The sequence below is a fragment of the Hemiscyllium ocellatum genome, unplaced genomic scaffold (assembly GCF_020745735.1).
Source record: "Hemiscyllium ocellatum isolate sHemOce1 unplaced genomic scaffold, sHemOce1.pat.X.cur. scaffold_3687_pat_ctg1, whole genome shotgun sequence".
Lineage (NCBI taxonomy): Eukaryota > Metazoa > Chordata > Chondrichthyes > Orectolobiformes > Hemiscylliidae > Hemiscyllium > Hemiscyllium ocellatum.
Window position 1 is genome coordinate 14073 of NW_026868567.1, and position 23036 is coordinate 37108.

Genomic DNA, 23036 nt, shown 5'->3' on the forward strand with positions numbered 1-23036 from the left:
TTCAACTGAACGCTGTAAGTGACAAAAGCAGAAGTTGCAGGAAAGCTCAACTTGACAAAAGTAGCAGCTCTCAGTCCAACAGGGTTATTCGGGAGCGCGTCGCGTACCTCTGGTGTTTGGGGGTGAAAACTCGCCCTTCCTCAGAAGCCGCTTGGACCATAAACAGGCGTTGAGCGATTCGAACATGGTACTCGTCAGTCGCATACCAAACATTGAAACTGACTGCGGGCTGGCCTGGCAAAGAGGATAAATGCGATGAGGCCCCAGTGAGATTTGAACTCACGCCCTCTGGTTTACGAGACCAGCGCTCTAACCGCTGAGCTATGGAGCCGGGCGAGCGGCCGCCGCGAACCTTTGGCTGATTGGGTAACAGCCCTCGCGTCACCGTCTGGACAGTTTGAACACTCTCTCTCCCGTGCGCGCGTGGGTTTGCTCCGGCTGCTCCGGTTACAGAGATGTGCAGCTTCTGCGGGATTGGCCATGCTTCATTGTCCCATTGTGTACGGTGATTGTGCGGGCTCGATGGATTAGTCAGCATTCAATGTACAACGATGCAGTGTGCGGAATGGGTCTGGGTAGACTGCTCTCTGCAGGTCGGTGTTGACGAGATTAGAATAAATTAGATTGGCGACAGTGTGGAAACAGGCCCTTCAGCCCAACAAGTCCACATCAACCCACCCAGACCCGTTTCTCTCTGAATAATGTACCTACGACTAGGGGCAATTTAGAATGGCCAATTCACACGACTTGCACGTCTTTAGACAGTGGGAGCGAACCGGAGCAAACCCACGCAGACTCTGGGCGAATGTGCAAACACGACACAGACAGTCCCCTAAAGCTGGAATCGTGACTGCGTCCCTAGTGCTGTGAGGCAGCAGTGCGAACCACTGAGCGGCTAGTTGGGCGGAATGGCCTGTTTCCAAACTGGAGGGATTCTATGCTTCTGTGATAGCTGAGAATCACCGGGAGACATGATTGGGAATGGTCATTCGGTCGCTTGGAGTGACTGAGGTCAGCGATCTCAAACTTTAATCGGTGAACACACACAGCCCCGTTCTTTGCCTGCAGAAGAAAGAAGTTGCAGGAAAACCTGCTCACCTGGTCGGAGACGAGAAATGAGAGGCGTTTCAGACATCAATTCCCAAAAGCAGCAGCTATGAGTCCAACAGGAGCGCCACCCGCCCCGCCGGTGGACGCTCGTGCTTCCAAGAAGCCGGTTGGACGACAAACGGGCGAGGAGCAATTTGAAGAACACAGCGCTCCTCAGCGTCATACCACAAGACTGAGAGGCCCCAGTGAGATTTGAACTCACGACCTCTGGTTTACAAGACCAGTGCTCTAACCGCTGAGCTATGGAGCCAGGCGCCAGGTCGCTCAGCGGAACTTGGCTGACTGGTTAACACTGGCTGAGTCAGAACGCTTGGGACACAGGTTCCAATCGACCCTCGCGTCACCGTCTGAACGGTTTGAACATTCTCCCCGTGGGTTTGCTCCGGCTGCTCCGTTTACAAAGAAGTGTAGCTTCTGCGGGATTGGCCACGCTTCATTGTCCCATTGTGTACGGTGATTGTGCGGGCTCGGTGGATTAGTCAGCATTCAATGTAGAATGATGCAGTGCGCGGAATGGGCCTGGGTAGATTGCTCTCTGCAGGTCGGTGTTGACGAGATAAGAATATATGAGATTGGTGACAGTGTGGAAACAGGCCCTTCAGCCCAACAAGTCCAAACTGTTTCCAAACTGGAGGGATTCTGTGCTCCTGTGATATCTGAGAATCACCGGGAGACATCATCGGTCAGCGATCTCAAACTGAAATCGGTGAACACACACGGCCCCGTTCTTTGCCTGCAGAACAAAGAAGTTTTTGGATTTCAACTGAACGCTGTAAGTGACAAAAGCAGAAGTTGCAGGAAAGCTCAACTTGACAAAAGTAGCAGCTCTCAGTCCAACAGGGTTATTCGGGAGCGCGTCGCGTACCTCTGGTGTTTGGGGGTGAAAACTCGCCCTTCCTCAGAAGCCGCTTGGACCATAAACAGGCGTTGAGCGATTCGAACATGGTACTCGTCAGTCGCATACCAAACATTGAAACTGACTGCGGGCTGGCCTGGCAAAGAGGATAAATGCGATGAGGCCCCAGTGAGATTTGAACTCACGCCCTCTGGTTTACGAGACCAGCGCTCTAACCGCTGAGCTATGGAGCCGGGCGAGCGGCCGCCGCGAACCTTTGGCTGATTGGGTAACAGCCCTCGCGTCACCGTCTGGACAGTTTGAACACTCTCTCTCCCCGTGCGCGCGTGGGTTTGCTCCGGCTGCTCCGGTTACAGAGATGTGCAGCTTCTGCGGGATTGGCCATGCTTCATTGTCCCATTGTGTACGGTGATTGTGCGGGCTCGATGGATTAGTCAGCATTCAATGTACAACGATGCAGTGTGCGGAATGGGTCTGGGTAGACTGCTCTCTGCAGGTCGGTGTTGACGAGATTAGAATAAATTAGATTGGCGACAGTGTGGAAACAGGCCCTTCAGCCCAACAAGTCCACATCAACCCACCCAGACCCGTTTCTCTCTGAATAATGTACCTACGACTAGGGGCAATTTAGAATGGCCAATTCACACGACTTGCACGTCTTTAGACAGTGGGAGCGAACCGGAGCAAACCCACGCAGACTCTGGGCGAATGTGCAAACACGACACAGACAGTCCCCTAAAGCTGGAATCGTGACTGCGTCCCTAGTGCTGTGAGGCAGCAGTGCGAACCACTGAGCGGCTAGTTGGGCGGAATGGCCTGTTTCCAAACTGGAGGGATTCTATGCTTCTGTGATAGCTGAGAATCACCGGGAGACATGATTGGGAATGGTCATTCGGTCGCTTGGAGTGACTGAGGTCAGCGATCTCAAACTTTAATCGGTTCAGCGATCTCAAACTTTAATCGGTGAACACACACAGCCCCGTTCTTTGCCTGCAGAAGAAAGAAGTTGCAGGAAAACCTGCTCACCTGGTCGGAGACGAGAAATGAGAGGCGTTTCAGACATCAATTCCCAAAAGCAGCAGCTATGAGTCCAACAGGAGCGCCACCCGCCCCGCGGTGGACGCTCGTGCTTCCAAGAAGCCGGTTGGACGACAAACGGGCGAGGAGCAATTTGAAGAACACAGCGCTCCTCAGCGTCATACCACAAGACTGAGAGGCCCCAGTGAGATTTGAACTCACGACCTCTGGTTTACAAGACCAGTGCTCTAACCGCTGAGCTATGGAGCCAGGCGCCAGGTCGCTCAGCGGAACTTGGCTGACTGGTTAACACTGGCTGAGTCAGAACGCTTGGGACACAGGTTCCAATCGACCCTCGCGTCACCGTCTGAACGGTTTGAACATTCTCCCCGTGGGTTTGCTCCGGCTGCTCCGTTTACAAAGAAGTGTAGCTTCTGCGGGATTGGCCACGCTTCATTGTCCCATTGTGTACGGTGATTGTGCGGGCTCGGTGGATTAGTCAGCATTCAATGTAGAATGATGCAGTGCGCGGAATGGGCCTGGGTAGATTGCTCTCTGCAGGTCGGTGTTGACGAGATAAGAATATATGAGATTGGTGACAGTGTGGAAACAGGCCCTTCAGCCCAACAAGTCCAAACTGTTTCCAAACTGGAGGGATTCTGTGCTCCTGTGATATCTGAGAATCACCGGGAGACATCATCGGTCAGCGATCTCAAACTGAAATCGGTGAACACACACGGCCCCGTTCTTTGCCTGCAGAACAAAGAAGTTTTTGGATTTCAACTGAACGCTGTAAGTGACAAAAGCAGAAGTTGCAGGAAAGCTCAACTTGACAAAAGTAGCAGCTCTCAGTCCAACAGGGTTATTCGGGAGCGCGTCGCGTACCTCTGGTGTTTGGGGGTGAAAACTCGCCCTTCCTCAGAAGCCGCTTGGACCATAAACAGGCGTTGAGCGATTCGAACATGGTACTCGTCAGTCGCATACCAAACATTGAAACTGACTGCGGGCTGGCCTGGCAAAGAGGATAAATGCGATGAGGCCCCAGTGAGATTTGAACTCACGCCCTCTGGTTTACGAGACCAGCGCTCTAACCGCTGAGCTATGGAGCCGGGCGAGCGGCCGCCGCGAACCTTTGGCTGATTGGGTAACAGCCCTCGCGTCACCGTCTGGACAGTTTGAACACTCTCTCTCCCCGTGCGCGCGTGGGTTTGCTCCGGCTGCTCCGGTTACAGAGATGTGCAGCTTCTGCGGGATTGGCCATGCTTCATTGTCCCATTGTGTACGGTGATTGTGCGGGCTCGATGGATTAGTCAGCATTCAATGTACAACGATGCAGTGTGCGGAATGGGTCTGGGTAGACTGCTCTCTGCAGGTCGGTGTTGACGAGATTAGAATAAATTAGATTGGCGACAGTGTGGAAACAGGCCCTTCAGCCCAACAAGTCCACATCAACCCACCCAGACCCGTTTCTCTCTGAATAATGTACCTACGACTAGGGGCAATTTAGAATGGCCAATTCACACGACTTGCACGTCTTTAGACAGTGGGAGCGAACCGGAGCAAACCCACGCAGACTCTGGGCGAATGTGCAAACACGACACAGACAGTCCCCTAAAGCTGGAATCGTGACTGCGTCCCTAGTGCTGTGAGGCAGCAGTGCGAACCACTGAGCGGCTAGTTGGGCGGAATGGCCTGTTTCCAAACTGGAGGGATTCTATGCTTCTGTGATAGCTGAGAATCACCGGGAGACATGATTGGGAATGGTCATTCGGTCGCTTGGAGTGACTGAGGTCAGCGATCTCAAACTTTAATCGGTTCAGCGATCTCAAACTTTAATCGGTGAACACACACAGCCCCGTTCTTTGCCTGCAGAAGAAAGAAGTTGCAGGAAAACCTGCTCACCTGGTCGGAGACGAGAAATGAGAGGCGTTTCAGACATCAATTCCCAAAAGCAGCAGCTATGAGTCCAACAGGAGCGCCACCCGCCCCGCCGGTGGACGCTCGTGCTTCCAAGAAGCCGGTTGGACGACAAACGGGCGAGGAGCAATTTGAAGAACACAGCGCTCCTCAGCGTCATACCACAAGACTGAGAGGCCCCAGTGAGATTTGAACTCACGACCTCTGGTTTACAAGACCAGTGCTCTAACCGCTGAGCTATGGAGCCAGGCGCCAGGTCGCTCAGCGGAACTTGGCTGACTGGTTAACACTGGCTGAGTCAGAACGCTTGGGACACAGGTTCCAATCGACCCTCGCGTCACCGTCTGAACGGTTTGAACATTCTCCCCGTGGGTTTGCTCCGGCTGCTCCGTTTACAAAGAAGTGTAGCTTCTGCGGGATTGGCCACGCTTCATTGTCCCATTGTGTACGGTGATTGTGCGGGCTCGGTGGATTAGTCAGCATTCAATGTAGAATGATGCAGTGCGCGGAATGGGCCTGGGTAGATTGCTCTCTGCAGGTCGGTGTTGACGAGATAAGAATATATGAGATTGGTGACAGTGTGGAAACAGGCCCTTCAGCCCAACAAGTCCAAACTGTTTCCAAACTGGAGGGATTCTGTGCTCCTGTGATATCTGAGAATCACCGGGAGACATCATCGGTCAGCGATCTCAAACTGAAATCGGTGAACACACACGGCCCCGTTCTTTGCCTGCAGAACAAAGAAGTTTTTGGATTTCAACTGAACGCTGTAAGTGACAAAAGCAGAAGTTGCAGGAAAGCTCAACTTGACAAAAGTAGCAGCTCTCAGTCCAACAGGGTTATTCGGGAGCGCGTCGCGTACCTCTGGTGTTTGGGGGTGAAAACTCGCCCTTCCTCAGAAGCCGCTTGGACCATAAACAGGCGTTGAGCGATTCGAACATGGTACTCGTCAGTCGCATACCAAACATTGAAACTGACTGCGGGCTGGCCTGGCAAAGAGGATAAATGCGATGAGGCCCCAGTGAGATTTGAACTCACGCCCTCTGGTTTACGAGACCAGCGCTCTAACCGCTGAGCTATGGAGCCGGGCGAGCGGCCGCCGCGAACCTTTGGCTGATTGGGTAACAGCCCTCGCGTCACCGTCTGGACAGTTTGAACACTCTCTCTCCCCGTGCGCGCGTGGGTTTGCTCCGGCTGCTCCGGTTACAGAGATGTGCAGCTTCTGCGGGATTGGCCATGCTTCATTGTCCCATTGTGTACGGTGATTGTGCGGGCTCGATGGATTAGTCAGCATTCAATGTACAACGATGCAGTGTGCGGAATGGGTCTGGGTAGACTGCTCTCTGCAGGTCGGTGTTGACGAGATTAGAATAAATTAGATTGGCGACAGTGTGGAAACAGGCCCTTCAGCCCAACAAGTCCACATCAACCCACCCAGACCCGTTTCTCTCTGAATAATGTACCTACGACTAGGGGCAATTTAGAATGGCCAATTCACACGACTTGCACGTCTTTAGACAGTGGGAGCGAACCGGAGCAAACCCACGCAGACTCTGGGCGAATGTGCAAACACGACACAGACAGTCCCCTAAAGCTGGAATCGTGACTGCGTCCCTAGTGCTGTGAGGCAGCAGTGCGAACCACTGAGCGGCTAGTTGGGCGGAATGGCCTGTTTCCAAACTGGAGGGATTCTATGCTTCTGTGATAGCTGAGAATCACCGGGAGACATGATTGGGAATGGTCATTCGGTCGCTTGGAGTGACTGAGGTCAGCGATCTCAAACTTTAATCGGTTCAGCGATCTCAAACTTTAATCGGTGAACACACACAGCCCCGTTCTTTGCCTGCAGAAGAAAGAAGTTGCAGGAAAACCTGCTCACCTGGTCGGAGACGAGAAATGAGAGGCGTTTCAGACATCAATTCCCAAAAGCAGCAGCTATGAGTCCAACAGGAGCGCCACCCGCCCCGCCGGTGGACGCTCGTGCTTCCAAGAAGCCGGTTGGACGACAAACGGGCGAGGAGCAATTTGAAGAACACAGCGCTCCTCAGCGTCATACCACAAGACTGAGAGGCCCCAGTGAGATTTGAACTCACGACCTCTGGTTTACAAGACCAGTGCTCTAACCGCTGAGCTATGGAGCCAGGCGCCAGGTCGCTCAGCGGAACTTGGCTGACTGGTTAACACTGGCTGAGTCAGAACGCTTGGGACACAGGTTCCAATCGACCCTCGCGTCACCGTCTGAACGGTTTGAACATTCTCCCCGTGGGTTTGCTCCGGCTGCTCCGTTTACAAAGAAGTGTAGCTTCTGCGGGATTGGCCACGCTTCATTGTCCCATTGTGTACGGTGATTGTGCGGGCTCGGTGGATTAGTCAGCATTCAATGTAGAATGATGCAGTGCGCGGAATGGGCCTGGGTAGATTGCTCTCTGCAGGTCGGTGTTGACGAGATAAGAATATATGAGATTGGTGACAGTGTGGAAACAGGCCCTTCAGCCCAACAAGTCCAAACTGTTTCCAAACTGGAGGGATTCTGTGCTCCTGTGATATCTGAGAATCACCGGGAGACATCATCGGTCAGCGATCTCAAACTGAAATCGGTGAACACACACGGCCCCGTTCTTTGCCTGCAGAACAAAGAAGTTTTTGGATTTCAACTGAACGCTGTAAGTGACAAAAGCAGAAGTTGCAGGAAAGCTCAACTTGACAAAAGTAGCAGCTCTCAGTCCAACAGGGTTATTCGGGAGCGCGTCGCGTACCTCTGGTGTTTGGGGGTGAAAACTCGCCCTTCCTCAGAAGCCGCTTGGACCATAAACAGGCGTTGAGCGATTCGAACATGGTACTCGTCAGTCGCATACCAAACATTGAAACTGACTGCGGGCTGGCCTGGCAAAGAGGATAAATGCGATGAGGCCCCAGTGAGATTTGAACTCACGCCCTCTGGTTTACGAGACCAGCGCTCTAACCGCTGAGCTATGGAGCCGGGCGAGCGGCCGCCGCGAACCTTTGGCTGATTGGGTAACAGCCCTCGCGTCACCGTCTGGACAGTTTGAACACTCTCTCTCCCCGTGCGCGCGTGGGTTTGCTCCGGGTGCTCCGGTTACAGAGATGTGCAGCTTCTGCGGGATTGGCCATGCTTCATTGTCCCATTGTGTACGGTGATTGTGCGGGCTCGATGGATTAGTCAGCATTCAATGTACAACGATGCAGTGTGCGGAATGGGTCTGGGTAGACTGCTCTCTGCAGGTCGGTGTTGACGAGATTAGAATAAATTAGATTGGCGACAGTGTGGAAACAGGCCCTTCAGCCCAACAAGTCCACATCAACCCACCCAGACCCGTTTCTCTCTGAATAATGTACCTACGACTAGGGGCAATTTAGAATGGCCAATTCACACGACTTGCACGTCTTTAGACAGTGGGAGCGAACCGGAGCAAACCCACGCAGACTCTGGGCGAATGTGCAAACACGACACAGACAGTCCCCTAAAGCTGGAATCGTGACTGCGTCCCTAGTGCTGTGAGGCAGCAGTGCGAACCACTGAGCGGCTAGTTGGGCGGAATGGCCTGTTTCCAAACTGGAGGGATTCTATGCTTCTGTGATAGCTGAGAATCACGGGAGACATGATTGGGAATGGTCATTCGGTCGCTTGGAGTGACTGAGGTCAGCGATCTCAAACTTTAATCGGTTCAGCGATCTCAAACTTTAATCGGTGAACACACACAGCCCCGTTCTTTGCCTGCAGAAGAAAGAAGTTGCAGGAAAACCTGCTCACCTGGTCGGAGACGAGAAATGAGAGGCGTTTCAGACATCAATTCCCAAAAGCAGCAGCTATGAGTCCAACAGGAGCGCCACCCGCCCCGCCGGTGGACGCTCGTGCTTCCAAGAAGCCGGTTGGACGACAAACGGGCGAGGAGCAATTTGAAGAACACAGCGCTCCTCAGCGTCATACCACAAGACTGAGAGGCCCCAGTGAGATTTGAACTCACGATCTCTGGTTTACAAGACCAGTGCTCTAACCGCTGAGCTATGGAGCCAGGCGCCAGGTCGCTCAGCGGAACTTGGCTGACTGGTTAACACTGGCTGAGTCAGAACGCTTGGGACACAGGTTCCAATCGACCCTCGCGTCACCGTCTGAACGGTTTGAACATTCTCCCCGTGGGTTTGCTCCGGCTGCTCCGTTTACAAAGAAGTGTAGCTTCTGCGGGATTGGCCACGCTTCATTGTCCCATTGTGTACGGTGATTGTGCGGGCTCGGTGGATTAGTCAGCATTCAATGTAGAATGATGCAGTGCGCGGAATGGGCCTGGGTAGATTGCTCTCTGCAGGTCGGTGTTGACGAGATAAGAATATATGAGATTGGTGACAGTGTGGAAACAGGCCCTTCAGCCCAACAAGTCCAAACTGTTTCCAAACTGGAGGGATTCTGTGCTCCTGTGATATCTGAGAATCACCGGGAGACATCATCGGTCAGCGATCTCAAACTGAAATCGGTGAACACACACGGCCCCGTTCTTTGCCTGCAGAACAAAGAAGTTTTTGGATTTCAACTGAACGCTGTAAGTGACAAAAGCAGAAGTTGCAGGAAAGCTCAACTTGACAAAAGTAGCAGCTCTCAGTCCAACAGGGTTATTCGGGAGCGCGTCGCGTACCTCTGGTGTTTGGGGGTGAAAACTCGCCCTTCCTCAGAAGCCGCTTGGACCATAAACAGGCGTTGAGCGATTCGAACATGGTACTCGTCAGTCGCATACCAAACATTGAAACTGACTGCGGGCTGGCCTGGCAAAGAGGATAAATGCGATGAGGCCCCAGTGAGATTTGAACTCACGCCCTCTGGTTTACGAGACCAGCGCTCTAACCGCTGAGCTATGGAGCCGGGCGAGCGGCCGCCGCGAACCTTTGGCTGATTGGGTAACAGCCCTCGCGTCACCGTCTGGACAGTTTGAACACTCTCTCTCCCCGTGCGCGCGTGGGTTTGCTCCGGCTGCTCCGGTTACAGAGATGTGCAGCTTCTGCGGGATTGGCCATGCTTCATTGTCCCATTGTGTACGGTGATTGTGCGGGCTCGATGGATTAGTCAGCATTCAATGTACAACGATGCAGTGTGCGGAATGGGTCTGGGTAGACTGCTCTCTGCAGGTCGGTGTTGACGAGATTAGAATAAATTAGATTGGCGACAGTGTGGAAACAGGCCCTTCAGCCCAACAAGTCCACATCAACCCACCCAGACCCGTTTCTCTCTGAATAATGTACCTACGACTAGGGGCAATTTAGAATGGCCAATTCACACGACTTGCACGTCTTTAGACAGTGGGAGCGAACCGGAGCAAACCCACGCAGACTCTGGGCGAATGTGCAAACACGACACAGACAGTCCCCTAAAGCTGGAATCGTGACTGCGTCCCTAGTGCTGTGAGGCAGCAGTGCGAACCACTGAGCGGCTAGTTGGGCGGAATGGCCTGTTTCCAAACTGGAGGGATTCTATGCTTCTGTGATAGCTGAGAATCACCGGGAGACATGATTGGGAATGGTCATTCGGTCGCTTGGAGTGACTGAGGTCAGCGATCTCAAACTTTAATCGGTTCAGCGATCTCAAACTTTAATCGGTGAACACACACAGCCCCGTTCTTTGCCTGCAGAAGAAAGAAGTTGCAGGAAAACCTGCTCACCTGGTCGGAGACGAGAAATGAGAGGCGTTTCAGACATCAATTCCCAAAAGCAGCAGCTATGAGTCCAACAGGAGCGCCACCCGCCCCGCCGGTGGACGCTCGTGCTTCCAAGAAGCCGGTTGGACGACAAACGGGCGAGGAGCAATTTGAAGAACACAGCGCTCCTCAGCGTCATACCACAAGACTGAGAGGCCCCAGTGAGATTTGAACTCACGACCTCTGGTTTACAAGACCAGTGCTCTAACCGCTGAGCTATGGAGCCAGGCGCCAGGTCGCTCAGCGGAACTTGGCTGACTGGTTAACACTGGCTGAGTCAGAACGCTTGGGACACAGGTTCCAATCGACCCTCGCGTCACCGTCTGAACGGTTTGAACATTCTCCCGTGGGTTTGCTCCGGCTGCTCCGTTTACAAAGAAGTGTAGCTTCTGCGGGATTGGCCACGCTTCATTGTCCCATTGTGTACGGTGATTGTGCGGGCTCGGTGGATTAGTCAGCATTCAATGTAGAATGATGCAGTGCGCGGAATGGGCCTGGGTAGATTGCTCTCTGCAGGTCGGTGTTGACGAGATAAGAATATATGAGATTGGTGACAGTGTGGAAACAGGCCCTTCAGCCCAACAAGTCCAAACTGTTTCCAAACTGGAGGGATTCTGTGCTCCTGTGATATCTGAGAATCACCGGGAGACATCATCGGTCAGCGATCTCAAACTGAAATCGGTGAACACACACGGCCCCGTTCTTTGCCTGCAGAACAAAGAAGTTTTTGGATTTCAACTGAACGCTGTAAGTGACAAAAGCAGAAGTTGCAGGAAAGCTCAACTTGACAAAAGTAGCAGCTCTCAGTCCAACAGGGTTATTCGGGAGCGCGTCGCGTACCTCTGGTGTTTGGGGGTGAAAACTCGCCCTTCCTCAGAAGCCGCTTGGACCATAAACAGGCGTTGAGCGATTCGAACATGGTACTCGTCAGTCGCATACCAAACATTGAAACTGACTGCGGGCTGGCCTGGCAAAGAGGATAAATGCGATGAGGCCCCAGTGAGATTTGAACTCACGCCCTCTGGTTTACGAGACCAGCGCTCTAACCGCTGAGCTATGGAGCCGGGCGAGCGGCCGCCGCGAACCTTTGGCTGATTGGGTAACAGCCCTCGCGTCACCGTCTGGACAGTTTGAACACTCTCTCTCCCGTGCGCGCGTGGGTTTGCTCCGGCTGCTCCGGTTACAGAGATGTGCAGCTTCTGCGGGATTGGCCATGCTTCATTGTCCCATTGTGTACGGTGATTGTGCGGGCTCGATGGATTAGTCAGCATTCAATGTACAACGATGCAGTGTGCGGAATGGGTCTGGGTAGACTGCTCTCTGCAGGTCGGTGTTGACGAGATTAGAATAAATTAGATTGGCGACAGTGTGGAAACAGGCCCTTCAGCCCAACAAGTCCACATCAACCCACCCAGACCCGTTTCTCTCTGAATAATGTACCTACGACTAGGGGCAATTTAGAATGGCCAATTCACACGACTTGCACGTCTTTAGACAGTGGGAGCGAACCGGAGCAAACCCACGCAGACTCTGGGCGAATGTGCAAACACGACACAGACAGTCCCCTAAAGCTGGAATCGTGACTGCGTCCCTAGTGCTGTGAGGCAGCAGTGCGAACCACTGAGCGGCTAGTTGGGCGGAATGGCCTGTTTCCAAACTGGAGGGATTCTATGCTTCTGTGATAGCTGAGAATCACCGGGAGACATGATTGGGAATGGTCATTCGGTCGCTTGGAGTGACTGAGGTCAGCGATCTCAAACTTTAATCGGTTCAGCGATCTCAAACTTTAATCGGTGAACACACACAGCCCCGTTCTTTGCCTGCAGAAGAAAGAAGTTGCAGGAAAACCTGCTCACCTGGTCGGAGACGAGAAATGAGAGGCGTTTCAGACATCAATTCCCAAAAGCAGCAGCTATGAGTCCAACAGGAGCGCCACCCGCCCGCCGGTGGACGCTCGTGCTTCCAAGAAGCCGGTTGGACGACAAACGGGCGAGGAGCAATTTGAAGAACACAGCGCTCCTCAGCGTCATACCACAAGACTGAGAGGCCCCAGTGAGATTTGAACTCACGATCTCTGGTTTACAAGACCAGTGCTCTAACCGCTGAGCTATGGAGCCAGGCGCCAGGTCGCTCAGCGGAACTTGGCTGACTGGTTAACACTGGCTGAGTCAGAACGCTTGGGACACAGGTTCCAATCGACCCTCGCGTCACCGTCTGAACGGTTTGAACATTCTCCCGTGGGTTTGCTCCGGCTGCTCCGTTTACAAAGAAGTGTAGCTTCTGCGGGATTGGCCACGCTTCATTGTCCCATTGTGTACGGTGATTGTGCGGGCTCGGTGGATTAGTCAGCATTCAATGTAGAATGATGCAGTGCGCGGAATGGGCCTGGGTAGATTGCTCTCTGCAGGTCGGTGTTGACGAGATAAGAATATATGAGATTGGTGACAGTGTGGAAACAGGCCCTTCAGCCCAACAAGTCCAAACTGTTTCCAAACTGGAGGGATTCTGTGCTCCTGTGATATCTGAGAATCACCGGGAGACATCATCGGTCAGCGATCTCAAACTGAAATCGGTGAACACACACGGCCCCGTTCTTTGCCTGCAGAACAAAGAAGTTTTTGGATTTCAACTGAACGCTGTAAGTGACAAAAGCAGAAGTTGCAGGAAAGCTCAACTTGACAAAAGTAGCAGCTCTCAGTCCAACAGGGTTATTCGGGAGCGCGTCGCGTACCTCTGGTGTTTGGGGGTGAAAACTCGCCCTTCCTCAGAAGCCGCTTGGACCATAAACAGGCGTTGAGCGATTCGAACATGGTACTCGTCAGTCGCATACCAAACATTGAAACTGACTGCGGGCTGGCCTGGCAAAGAGGATAAATGCGATGAGGCCCCAGTGAGATTTGAACTCACGCCCTCTGGTTTACGAGACCAGCGCTCTAACCGCTGAGCTATGGAGCCGGGCGAGCGGCCGCCGCGAACCTTTGGCTGATTGGGTAACAGCCCTCGCGTCACCGTCTGGACAGTTTGAACACTCTCTCTCCCCGTGCGCGCGTGGGTTTGCTCCGGGTGCTCCGGTTACAGAGATGTGCAGCTTCTGCGGGATTGGCCATGCTTCATTGTCCCATTGTGTACGGTGATTGTGCGGGCTCGATGGATTAGTCAGCATTCAATGTACAACGATGCAGTGTGCGGAATGGGTCTGGGTAGACTGCTCTCTGCAGGTCGGTGTTGACGAGATTAGAATAAATTAGATTGGCGACAGTGTGGAAACAGGCCCTTCAGCCCAACAAGTCCACATCAACCCACCCAGACCCGTTTCTCTCTGAATAATGTACCTACGACTAGGGGCAATTTAGAATGGCCAATTCACACGACTTGCACGTCTTTAGACAGTGGGAGCGAACCGGAGCAAACCCACGCAGACTCTGGGCGAATGTGCAAACACGACACAGACAGTCCCCTAAAGCTGGAATCGTGACTGCGTCCCTAGTGCTGTGAGGCAGCAGTGCGAACCACTGAGCGGCTAGTTGGGCGGAATGGCCTGTTTCCAAACTGGAGGGATTCTATGCTTCTGTGATAGCTGAGAATCACCGGGAGACATGATTGGGAATGGTCATTCGGTCGCTTGGAGTGACTGAGGTCAGCGATCTCAAACTTTAATCGGTTCAGCGATCTCAAACTTTAATCGGTGAACACACACAGCCCCGTTCTTTGCCTGCAGAAGAAAGAAGTTGCAGGAAAACCTGCTCACCTGGTCGGAGACGAGAAATGAGAGGCGTTTCAGACATCAATTCCCAAAAGCAGCAGCTATGAGTCCAACAGGAGCGCCACCCGCCCCGCCGGTGGACGCTCGTGCTTCCAAGAAGCCGGTTGGACGACAAACGGGCGAGGAGCAATTTGAAGAACACAGCGCTCCTCAGCGTCATACCACAAGACTGAGAGGCCCCAGTGAGATTTGAACTCACGATCTCTGGTTTACAAGACCAGTGCTCTAACCGCTGAGCTATGGAGCCAGGCGTCAGGTCGCTCAGCGGAACTTGGCTGACTGGTTAACACTGGCTGAGTCAGAACGCTTGGGACACAGGTTCCAATCGACCCTCGCGTCACCGTCTGAACGGTTTGAACATTCTCCCCGTGGGTTTGCTCCGGCTGCTCCGTTTACAAAGAAGTGTAGCTTCTGCGGGATTGGCCACGCTTCATTGTCCCATTGTGTACGGTGATTGTGCGGGCTCGGTGGATTAGTCAGCATTCAATGTAGAATGATGCAGTGCGCGGAATGGGCCTGGGTAGATTGCTCTCTGCAGGTCGGTGTTGACGAGATAAGAATATATGAGATTGGTGACAGTGTGGAAACAGGCCCTTCAGCCCAACAAGTCCAAACTGTTTCCAAACTGGAGGGATTCTGTGCTCCTGTGATATCTGAGAATCACCGGGAGACATCATCGGTCAGCGATCTCAAACTGAAATCGGTGAACACACACGGCCCCGTTCTTTGCCTGCAGAACAAAGAAGTTTTTGGATTTCAACTGAACGCTGTAAGTGACAAAAGCAGAAGTTGCAGGAAAGCTCAACTTGACAAAAGTAGCAGCTCTCAGTCCAACAGGGTTATTCGGGAGCGCGTCGCGTACCTCTGGTGTTTGGGGGTGAAAACTCGCCCTTCCTCAGAAGCCGCTTGGACCATAAACAGGCGTTGAGCGATTCGAACATGGTACTCGTCAGTCGCATACCAAACATTGAAACTGACTGCGGGCTGGCCTGGCAAAGAGGATAAATGCGATGAGGCCCCAGTGAGATTTGAACTCACGCCCTCTGGTTTACGAGACCAGCGCTCTAACCGCTGAGCTATGGAGCCGGGCGAGCGGCCGCCGCGAACCTTTGGCTGATTGGGTAACAGCCCTCGCGTCACCGTCTGGACAGTTTGAACACTCTCTCTCCCCGTGCGCGCGTGGGTTTGCTCCGGCTGCTCCGGTTACAGAGATGTGCAGCTTCTGCGGGATTGGCCATGCTTCATTGTCCCATTGTGTACGGTGATTGTGCGGGCTCGATGGATTAGTCAGCATTCAATGTACAACGATGCAGTGTGCGGAATGGGTCTGGGTAGACTGCTCTCTGCAGGTCGGTGTTGACGAGATTAGAATAAATTAGATTGGCGACAGTGTGGAAACAGGCCCTTCAGCCCAACAAGTCCACATCAACCCACCCAGACCCGTTTCTCTCTGAATAATGTACCTACGACTAGGGGCAATTTAGAATGGCCAATTCACACGACTTGCACGTCTTTAGACAGTGGGAGCGAACCGGAGCAAACCCACGCAGACTCTGGGCGAATGTGCAAACACGACACAGACAGTCCCCTAAAGCTGGAATCGTGACTGCGTCCCTAGTGCTGTGAGGCAGCAGTGCGAACCACTGAGCGGCTAGTTGGGCGGAATGGCCTGTTTCCAAACTGGAGGGATTCTATGCTTCTGTGATAGCTGAGAATCACCGGGAGACATGATTGGGAATGGTCATTCGGTCGCTTGGAGTGACTGAGGTCAGCGATCTCAAACTTTAATCGGTTCAGCGATCTCAAACTTTAATCGGTGAACACACACAGCCCCGTTCTTTGCCTGCAGAAGAAAGAAGTTGCAGGAAAACCTGCTCACCTGGTCGGAGACGAGAAATGAGAGGCGTTTCAGACATCAATTCCCAAAAGCAGCAGCTATGAGTCCAACAGGAGCGCCACCCGCCCCGCCGGTGGACGCTCGTGCTTCCAAGAAGCCGGTTGGACGACAAACGGGCGAGGAGCAATTTGAAGAACACAGCGCTCCTCAGCGTCATACCACAAGACTGAGAGGCCCCAGTGAGATTTGAACTCACGATCTCTGGTTTACAAGACCAGTGCTCTAACCGCTGAGCTATGGAGCCAGGCGCCAGGTCGCTCAGCGGAACTTGGCTGACTGGTTAACACTGGCTGAGTCAGAACGCTTGGGACACAGGTTCCAATCGACCCTCGCGTCACCGTCTGAACGGTTTGAACATTCTCCCCGTGGGTTTGCTCCGGCTGCTCCGTTTACAAAGAAGTGTAGCTTCTGCGGGATTGGCCACGCTTCATTGTCCCATTGTGTACGGTGATTGTGCGGGCTCGGTGGATTAGTCAGCATTCAATGTAGAATGATGCAGTGCGCGGAATGGGCCTGGGTAGATTGCTCTCTGCAGGTCGGTGTTGACGAGATAAGAATATATGAGATTGGTGACAGTGTGGAAACAGGCCCTTCAGCCCAACAAGTCCAAACTGTTTCCAAACTGGAGGGATTCTGTGCTCCTGTGATATCTGAGAATCACCGGGAGACATCATCGGTCAGCGATCTCAAACTGAAATCGGTGAACACACACGGCCCCGTTCTTTGCCTGCAGAACAAAGAAGTTTTTGGATTTCAACTGAACGCTGTAAGTGACAAAAGCAGAAGTTGCAGGAAAGCTCAACTTGACAAAAGTAGCAGCTCTCAGTCCAACAGGGTTATTCGGGAGCGCGTCGCGTACCTCTGGTGTTTGGGGGTGAAAACTCGCCCTTCCTCAGAAGCCGCTTGGACCATAAACAGGCGTTGAGCGATTCGAACATGGTACTCGTCAGTCGCATACCAAACATTGAAACTGACTGCGGGCTGGCCTGGCAAAGAGGATAAATGCGATGAGGCCCCAGTGAGATTTGAACTCACGCCCTCTGGTTTACGAGACCAGCGCTCTAACCGCTGAGCTATGGAGCCGGGCGAGCGGCCGCCGCGAACCTTTGGCTGATTGGGTAACAGCCCTCGCGTCACCGTCTGGACAGTTTGAACACTCTCTCTCCCCGTGCGCGCGTGGGTTTGCTCCGGGTGCTCCGGTTACAGAGATGTGCAGCTTCTGCGGGATTGGCCATGCTTCATTGTCCCATTGTGTACGGTGATTGTGCGGGCTCGATGGATTAGTCAGCATTCAATGTACAACGATGCAGTGTGCGGAATGGGTCTGGGTAGACTGCTCTCTGCAGGTCGGTGTTGACGAGATTAGAATAAATTAGATTGGCGACAGTGTGGAAACAGGCCCTTCAGCCCAACAAGTCCACATCAACCCACCCAGACCCGTTTCTCTCTGAATAATGTACCTACGACTAGGGGCAATTTAGAATGGCCAATTCACACGACTTGCACGTCTTTAGACAGTGGGAGCGAACCGGAGCAAACCCACGCAGACTCTGGGCGAATGTGCAAACACGACACAGACAGTCCCCTAAAGCTGGAATCGTGACTGCGTCCCTAGTGCTGTGAGGCAGCAGTGCGAACCACTGAGCGGCTAGTTGGGCGGAATGGCCTGTTTCCAAACTGGAGGGATTCTATGCTTCTGTGATAGCTGAGAATCACCGGGAGACATGATTGGGAATGGTCATTCGGTCGCTTGGAGTGACTGAGGTCAGCGATCTCAAACTTTAATCGGTTCAGCGATCTCAAACTTTAATCGGTGAACACACACAGCCCCGTTCTTTGCCTGCAGAAGAAAGAAGTTGCAGGAAAACCTGCTCACCTGGTCGGAGACGAGAAATGAGAGGCGTTTCAGACATCAATTCCCAAAAGCAGCAGCTATGAGTCCAACAGGAGCGCCACCCGCCCCGCCGGTGGACGCTCGTGCTTCCAAGAAGCCGGTTGGACGACAAACGGGCGAGGAGCAATTTGAAGAACACAGCGCTCCTCAGCGTCATACCACAAGACTGAGAGGCCCCAGTGAGATTTGAACTCACGATCTCTGGTTTACAAGACCAGTGCTCTAACCGCTGAGCTATGGAGCCAGGCGTCAGGTCGCTCAGCGGAACTTGGCTGACTGGTTAACACTGGCTGAGTCAGAACGCTTGGGACACAGGTTCCAATCGACCCTCGCGTCACCGTCTGAACGGTTTGAACATTCTCCCCGTGGGTTTGCTCCGGCTGCTCCGTTTACAAAGAAGTGTAGCTTCTGCGGGATTGGCCACGCTTCATTGTCCCATTGTGTACGGTGATTGTGCGGGCTCGGTGGATTAGTCAGCATTCAATGTAGAATGATGCAGTGCGCGGAATGGGCCTGGGTAGATTGCTCTCTGCAGGTCGGTGTTGACGAGATAAGAATATATGAGATTGGTGACAGTGTGGAAACAGGCCCTTCAGCCCAACAAGTCCAAACTGTTTCCAAACTGGAGGGATTCTGTGCTCCTGTGATATCTGAGAATCACCGGGAGACATCATCGGTCAGCGATCTCAAACTGAAATCGGTGAACACACACGGCCCCGTTCTTTGCCTGCAGAACAAAGAAGTTTTTGGATTTCAACTGAACGCTGTAAGTGACAAAAGCAGAAGTTGCAGGAAAGCTCAACTTGACAAAAGTAGCAGCTCTCAGTCCAACAGGGTTATTCGGGAGCGCGTCGCGTACCTCTGGTGTTTGGGGGTGAAAACTCGCCCTTCCTCAGAAGCCGCTTGGACCATAAACAGGCGTTGAGCGATTCGAACATGGTACTCGTCAGTCGCATACCAAACATTGAAACTGACTGCGGGCTGGCCTGGCAAAGAGGATAAATGCGATGAGGCCCCAGTGAGATTTGAACTCACGCCCTCTGGTTTACGAGACCAGCGCTCTAACCGCTGAGCTATGGAGCCGGGCGAGCGGCCGCCGCGAACCTTTGGCTGATTGGGTAACAGCCCTCGCGTCACCGTCTGGACAGTTTGAACACTCTCTCTCCCCGTGCGCGCGTGGGTTTGCTCCGGCTGCTCCGGTTACAGAGATGTGCAGCTTCTGCGGGATTGGCCATGCTTCATTGTCCCATTGTGTACGGTGATTGTGCGGGCTCGATGGATTAGTCAGCATTCAATGTACAACGATGCAGTGTGCGGAATGGGTCTGGGTAGACTGCTCTCTGCAGGTCGGTGTTGACGAGATTAGAATAAATTAGATTGGCGACAGTGTGGAAACAGGCCCTTCAGCCCAACAAGTCCACATCAACCCACCCAGACCGTTTCTCTCTGAATAATGTACCTACGACTAGGGGCAATTTAGAATGGCCAATTCACACGACTTGCACGTCTTTAGACAGTGGGAGCGAACCGGAGCAAACCCACGCAGACTCTGGGCGAATGTGCAAACACGACACAGACAGTCCCCTAAAGCTGGAATCGTGACTGCGTCCCTAGTGCTGTGAGGCAGCAGTGCGAACCACTGAGCGGCTAGTTGGGCGGAATGGCCTGTTTCCAAACTGGAGGGATTCTATGCTTCTGTGATAGCTGAGAATCACCGGGAGACATGATTGGGAATGGTCATTCGGTCGCTTGGAGTGACTGAGGTCAGCGATCTCAAACTTTAATCGGTTCAGCGATCTCAAACTTTAATCGGTGAACACACACAGCCCCGTTCTTTGCCTGCAGAAGAAAGAAGTTGCAGGAAAACCTGCTCACCTGGTCGGAGACGAGAAATGAGAGGCGTTTCAGACATCAATTCCCAAAAGCAGCAGCTATGAGTCCAACAGGAGCGCCACCCGCCCCGCCGGTGGACGCTCGTGCTTCCAAGAAGCCGGTTGGACGACAAACGGGCGAGGAGCAATTTGAAGAACACAGCGCTCCTCAGCGTCATACCACAAGACTGAGAGGCCCCAGTGAGATTTGAACTCACGATCTCTGGTTTACAAGACCAGTGCTCTAACCGCTGAGCTATGGAGCCAGGCGCCAGGTCGCTCAGCGGAACTTGGCTGACTGGTTAACACTGGCTGAGTCAGAACGCTTGGGACACAGGTTCCAATCGACCCTCGCGTCACCGTCTGAACGGTTTGAACATTCTCCCCGTGGGTTTGCTCCGGCTGCTCCGTTTACAAAGAAGTGTAGCTTCTGCGGGATTGGCCACGCTTCATTGTCCCATTGTGTACGGTGATTGTGCGGGCTCGGTGGATTAGTCAGCATTCAATGTAGAATGATGCAGTGCGCGGAATGGGCCTGGGTAGATTGCTCTCTGCAGGTCGGTGTTGACGAGATAAGAATATATGAGATTGGTGACAGTGTGGAAACAGGCCCTTCAGCCCAACAAGTCCAAACTGTTTCCAAACTGGAGGGATTCTGTGCTCCTGTGATATCTGAGAATCACCGGGAGACATCATCGGTCAGCGATCTCAAACTGAAATCGGTGAAACACACACGGCCCCGTTCTTTGCCTGCAGAACAAAGAAGTTTTTGGATTTCAACTGAACGCTGTAAGTGACAAAAGCAGAAGTTGCAGGAAAGCTCAACTTGACAAAAGTAGCAGCTCTCAGTCCAACAGGGTTATTCGGGAGCGCGTCGCGTACCTCTGGTGTTTGGGGGTGAAAACTCGCCCTTCCTCAGAAGCCGCTTGGACCATAAACAGGCGTTGAGCGATTCGAACATGGTACTCGTCAGTCGCATACCAAACATTGAAACTGACTGCGGGCTGGCCTGGCAAAGAGGATAAATGCGATGAGGCCCCAGTGAGATTTGAACTCACGCCCTCTGGTTTACGAGACCAGCGCTCTAACCGCTGAGCTATGGAGCCGGGCGAGCGGCCGCGCGCGAACCTTTGGCTGATTGGGTAACAGCCCTCGCGTCACCGTCTGGACAGTTTGAACACTCTCTCTCCCCGTGCGCGCGTGGGTTTGCTCCGGCTGCTCGGTTACAGAGATGTGCAGCTTCTGCGGGATTGGCCATGCTTCATTGTCCCATTGTGTACGGTGATTGTGCGGGCTCGATGGATTAGTCAGCATTCAATGTACAACGATGCAGTGTGCGGAATGGGTCTGGGTAGACTGCTCTCTGCAGGTCGGTGTTGACGAGATTAGAATAAATTAGATTGGCGACAGTGTGGAAACAGGCCCTTCAGCCCAACAAGTCCACATCAACCCACCCAGACCCGTTTCTCTCTGAATAATGTACCTACGACTAGGGGCAATTTAGAATGGCCAATTCACACGACTTGCACGTCTTTAGACAGTGGGAGCGAACCGGAGCAAACCCACGCAGACTCTGGGCGAATGTGCAAACACGACACAGACAGTCCCCTAAAGCTGGAATCGTGACTGCGTCCCTAGTGCTGTGAGGCAGCAGTGCGAACCACTGAGCGGCTAGTTGGGCGGAATGGCCTGTTTCCAAACTGGAGGGATTCTATGCTTCTGTGATAGCTGAGAATCACCGGGAGACATGATTGGGAATGGTCATTCGGTCGCTTGGAGTGACTGAGGTCAGCGATCTCAAACTTTAATCGGTTCAGCGATCTCAAACTTTAATCGGTGAACACACACAGCCCCGTTCTTTGCCTGCAGAAGAAAGAAGTTGCAGGAAAACCTGCTCACCTGGTCGGAGACGAGAAATGAGAGGCGTTTCAGACATCAATTCCCAAAAGCAGCAGCTATGAGTCCAACAGGAGCGCCACCCGCCCCGCCGGTGGACGCTCGTGCTTCCAAGAAGCCGGTTGGACGACAAACGGGCGAGGAGCAATTTGAAGAACACAGCGCTCCTCAGCGTCATACCACAAGACTGAGAGGCCCCAGTGAGATTTGAACTCACGATCTCTGGTTTACAAGACCAGTGCTCTAACCGCTGAGCTATGGAGCCAGGCGCCAGGTCGCTCAGCGGAACTTGGCTGACTGGTTAACACTGGCTGAGTCAGAACGCTTGGGACACAGGTTCCAATCGACCCTCGCGTCACCGTCTGAACGGTTTGAACATTCTCCCCGTGGGTTTGCTCCGGCTGCTCCGTTTACAAAGAAGTGTAGCTTCTGCGGGATTGGCCACGCTTCATTGTCCCATTGTGTACGGTGATTGTGCGGGCTCGGTGGATTAGTCAGCATTCAATGTAGAATGATGCAGTGCGCGGAATGGGCCTGGGTAGATTGCTCTCTGCAGGTCGGTGTTGACGAGATAAGAATATATGAGATTGGTGACAGTGTGGAAACAGGCCCTTCAGCCCAACAAGTCCAAACTGTTTCCAAACTGGAGGGATTCTGTGCTCCTGTGATATCTGAGAATCACCGGGAGACATCATCGGTCAGCGATCTCAAACTGAAATCGGTGAACACACACGGCCCCGTTCTTTGCCTGCAGAACAAAGAAGTTTTTGGATTTCAACTGAACGCTGTAAGTGACAAAAGCAGAAGTTGCAGGAAAGCTCAACTTGACAAAAGTAGCAGCTCTCAGTCCAACAGGGTTATTCGGGAGCGCGTCGCGTACCTCTGGTGTTTGGGGGTGAAAACTCGCCCTTCCTCAGAAGCCGCTTGGACCATAAACAGGCGTTGAGCGATTCGAACATGGTACTCGTCAGTCGCATACCAAACATTGAAACTGACTGCGGGCTGGCCTGGCAAAGAGGATAAATGCGATGAGGCCCCAGTGAGATTTGAACTCACGCCCTCTGGTTTACGAGACCAGCGCTCTAACCGCTGAGCTATGGAGCCGGGCGAGCT

The 23036-nt window shown here is 53.1% G+C and overlaps 18 non-coding genes across 18 annotated transcripts; all 18 read right to left on the minus strand.

The window, feature by feature from the left end:
- Positions 1-258: 258 nt before the first annotated feature.
- Positions 259-331, minus strand: trnat-cgu (transfer RNA threonine (anticodon CGU)). The gene has a single exon. It is a non-coding gene; the product is annotated as a tRNA-Thr (tRNA).
- A 956-nt stretch (positions 332-1287) lies between these two features.
- Positions 1288-1360, minus strand: trnat-ugu (transfer RNA threonine (anticodon UGU)). Its single transcript has one exon. It is a non-coding gene; the product is annotated as a tRNA-Thr (tRNA).
- A 766-nt stretch (positions 1361-2126) lies between these two features.
- Positions 2127-2199, minus strand: trnat-cgu (transfer RNA threonine (anticodon CGU)). Its single transcript has one exon. It is a non-coding gene; the product is annotated as a tRNA-Thr (tRNA).
- Positions 2200-3180: 981 nt separating this feature from the next.
- Positions 3181-3253, minus strand: trnat-ugu (transfer RNA threonine (anticodon UGU)). Its single transcript has one exon. It is a non-coding gene; the product is annotated as a tRNA-Thr (tRNA).
- Positions 3254-4019: 766 nt separating this feature from the next.
- Positions 4020-4092, minus strand: trnat-cgu (transfer RNA threonine (anticodon CGU)). Its single transcript has one exon. It is a non-coding gene; the product is annotated as a tRNA-Thr (tRNA).
- A 982-nt stretch (positions 4093-5074) lies between these two features.
- On the minus strand, positions 5075-5147 carry trnat-ugu (transfer RNA threonine (anticodon UGU)). Its single transcript has one exon. It is a non-coding gene; the product is annotated as a tRNA-Thr (tRNA).
- Positions 5148-5913: 766 nt separating this feature from the next.
- On the minus strand, positions 5914-5986 carry trnat-cgu (transfer RNA threonine (anticodon CGU)). Its single transcript has one exon. It is a non-coding gene; the product is annotated as a tRNA-Thr (tRNA).
- Positions 5987-6968: 982 nt separating this feature from the next.
- On the minus strand, positions 6969-7041 carry trnat-ugu (transfer RNA threonine (anticodon UGU)). Its single transcript has one exon. It is a non-coding gene; the product is annotated as a tRNA-Thr (tRNA).
- Positions 7042-7807: 766 nt separating this feature from the next.
- On the minus strand, positions 7808-7880 carry trnat-cgu (transfer RNA threonine (anticodon CGU)). The gene has a single exon. It is a non-coding gene; the product is annotated as a tRNA-Thr (tRNA).
- Positions 7881-9700: 1820 nt separating this feature from the next.
- Positions 9701-9773, minus strand: trnat-cgu (transfer RNA threonine (anticodon CGU)). Its single transcript has one exon. It is a non-coding gene; the product is annotated as a tRNA-Thr (tRNA).
- Positions 9774-10755: 982 nt separating this feature from the next.
- Positions 10756-10828, minus strand: trnat-ugu (transfer RNA threonine (anticodon UGU)). Its single transcript has one exon. It is a non-coding gene; the product is annotated as a tRNA-Thr (tRNA).
- Positions 10829-11593: 765 nt separating this feature from the next.
- On the minus strand, positions 11594-11666 carry trnat-cgu (transfer RNA threonine (anticodon CGU)). Its single transcript has one exon. It is a non-coding gene; the product is annotated as a tRNA-Thr (tRNA).
- Positions 11667-13484: 1818 nt separating this feature from the next.
- On the minus strand, positions 13485-13557 carry trnat-cgu (transfer RNA threonine (anticodon CGU)). Its single transcript has one exon. It is a non-coding gene; the product is annotated as a tRNA-Thr (tRNA).
- Positions 13558-15378: 1821 nt separating this feature from the next.
- trnat-cgu (transfer RNA threonine (anticodon CGU)) lies at positions 15379-15451 on the minus strand. Its single transcript has one exon. It is a non-coding gene; the product is annotated as a tRNA-Thr (tRNA).
- A 1821-nt stretch (positions 15452-17272) lies between these two features.
- On the minus strand, positions 17273-17345 carry trnat-cgu (transfer RNA threonine (anticodon CGU)). The gene has a single exon. It is a non-coding gene; the product is annotated as a tRNA-Thr (tRNA).
- Positions 17346-19166: 1821 nt separating this feature from the next.
- Positions 19167-19239, minus strand: trnat-cgu (transfer RNA threonine (anticodon CGU)). The gene has a single exon. It is a non-coding gene; the product is annotated as a tRNA-Thr (tRNA).
- A 1821-nt stretch (positions 19240-21060) lies between these two features.
- trnat-cgu (transfer RNA threonine (anticodon CGU)) lies at positions 21061-21133 on the minus strand. Its single transcript has one exon. It is a non-coding gene; the product is annotated as a tRNA-Thr (tRNA).
- Positions 21134-22954: 1821 nt separating this feature from the next.
- Positions 22955-23027, minus strand: trnat-cgu (transfer RNA threonine (anticodon CGU)). Its single transcript has one exon. It is a non-coding gene; the product is annotated as a tRNA-Thr (tRNA).
- Between the last annotated feature and the right edge of the window lie 9 nt (positions 23028-23036).